This window comes from Arachis ipaensis, chromosome B7 (genome assembly GCF_059453495.1).
Source record: "Arachis ipaensis isolate K30076 ecotype BB chromosome B7, ASM5945349v1, whole genome shotgun sequence".
In the NCBI taxonomy this organism is placed as follows: Eukaryota; Viridiplantae; Streptophyta; class Magnoliopsida; order Fabales; family Fabaceae; genus Arachis; species Arachis ipaensis.
In genome coordinates, this window is record NC_142442.1 from 52,882,501 (window position 1) to 52,885,000 (window position 2,500).

Sequence of the window (2,500 nt, forward strand, 5' to 3'; positions counted from 1 at the left end):
CGGATGCTGGGGACGGTGCAACGTTGGCTGGGCGCGTTGCAACGGAGGCAGGGTGCGTTGCAACGGATGCTGGGTTAGGTGCATCGTTGGCTGGTTTCGTTGCAACGGAGGCACCCGCCGTTGCAACGATGGCTCGGAGCGTTGCAACGGAGGAGCCAAATTTTCATATCTCATAATTGGCTCGTGCATTTTTTCTAAAATTTTGAGGGAACCTTGGTAATATTATGTGAAGGCTGCACAAAAAAATCCAGGTCAAAAATCGCACGTTTGCTCCGTTTTTCATTTTTTTTGAATTTCCGGCTTTCCGGGCGGTAAAAAAATCGGCAAAAAAAATCGGCACGGTGTAAATTCACCAAATTTGGGGGATGGAAAGATCTTATTTTTCTAGAGGTTGTTGCAAAAAACGGCGTCAAAATTCGACCTCTAGAGCACTTTCCTTGAGTATGTCTCCTCACGGAAAAGGACGTCTACCCGTGGCACTTTGGTAATGGCTCGGCAGCCTATTATAGGGGGGAGGGGTGTCGTGATGCTGAAACTCGAGTTGCCCAAAGGCTTGCTGGGCGCAATGCCAGCAAGATGCACGTTGCCTTGCCATCCCCTAGGCACACTAGCAAGCACGTTGTGGTTGTGGTGTGCCGCCGGGCTCCCCCGCCCCCCACGGAGGCACCCGCCGTTGCAACGATGGCTCGGAGCGTTGCAACGGAGGAGCCAAATTTTCATATCTCAGAATTGGCTCGTGCATTTTTCGTGAAATTTTGAGGGAACCTTGGTAATATTATGTGAAGGCTGCACAAAAAAATCCAGGTCAAAAATCGCACGTTTGCTCCGTTTTTCATTTTTTTTGAATTTCCGGCATTCCGGGCGGTAAAAAAATCGTCAAAAAAAATCGGCACGGTGTAAATTCACCAAATTTGGAGGATGGAAAGATCTTATTTTTCTAGAGGTTGTTGCAAAAAACGGCGTCAAAATTCGACCTCTAGAGCACTTTCCTTTAGTATGTCTCCTCACGGAAAAGGACGTCTACCCGTGGCACTTTGGTAATGGCTCGGCAGCCTATTATAGGGGGGAGGGGTGTCGTGATGCTGAAACTCGAGTTGCCCAAAGGCTTGCTGGGCGCAATGCCAGCAAGATGCACGTTGCCTTGCCATCCCCTAGGCACACTAGCAAGCACGTTGTGGTTGTGGTGTGCCGCCGGGCTCCCCCGCCCCCCACGGAGGCACCCGCCGTTGCAACGATGGCTCGGAGCGTTGCAACGGAGGAGCCAAATTTTCATATCTCAGAATTGGCTCGTGCATTTTTCGTGAAATTTTGAGGGAACCTTGGTAATATTATGTGAAGGTTGCACAAAAAAATCCAGGTCAAAAATCGCAGGTTTTCTCCGTTTTTCATTTTTTTTGAATTTCCGGCATTCCGGGCGGTAAAAAAATCGTTAAAAAAAATCGGCACGGTGTAAATTCACCAAATTTGGAGGATGGAAAGTTCTTATTTTTCTAGAGGTTGTTGCAAAAAACGGCGTCAAAATTCGACCTCTAGAGCACTTTCCTTTAGTATGTCTCCTCACGGAAAAGGACGTCTACCCGTGGCACTTTGGTAATGGCTCGGCAGCCTATTATAGGGGGGAGGGGAGTCGTGATGCTGAAACTCGAGTTGCCCAAAGGCTTGCTGGGCGCAATGCCAGCCAGATGCACGTTGCCTTGCCATCCCCTAGGCACACTAGCAAGCACGTTGTGGTTGTGGTGTGCCGCCGGGCTCCCCCGCCCCCCACGGAGGCACCCGCCGTTGCAACGATGGCTCGGAGCGTTGCAACGGAGGAGCCAAATTTTCATATCTCAGAATTGGCTCGTGCATTTTTCGTGAAATTTTGAGGGAACCTTGGTAATATTATGTGAAGGCTGCACAAAAAAATCCAGGTCAAAAATCGCAGGTTTGCTCCGTTTTTCATTTTTTTTGAATTTCCGGCATTCCGGGCGGTAAAAAAATCGTCAAAAAAAATCGGCACGGTGTAAATTCACCAAATTTGGAGGATGGAAAGATCTTATTTTTCTAGAGGTTGTTGCAAAAAATGGCGTCAAAATTCGACCTCTAGAGCACTTTCCTTTAGTATGTCTCCTCACGGAAAAGGACGTCTACCCGTGGCACTTTGGTAATGGCTCGGCAGCCTATTATAGGGGGGAGGGGTGTCGTGCTGCTGAAACTCGAGTTGCCCAAAGGCTTGCTGGGCGCAATGCCAGCAAGATGCACGTTGCCTTGCCATCCCCTAGGCACACTAGCAAGCACGTTGTGGTTGTGGTGTGCCGCCGGGGTCCCCCGCCCCGGGTCCAAGGTCGAGCACGTGCGTCTGGCTGCTGCGAACCCCGATCACCGAAGGACCAACAAGAAGGGAAACACGTCCGTGCACGGCCCACCTAGGCACCACCTAGGGAGCATGGCGTGGTGGAGTTGTGCCTTGGGCACACGCTCGGGGCAACACCTTGTGCTCGGCCCAGGACTAGGGGGATCA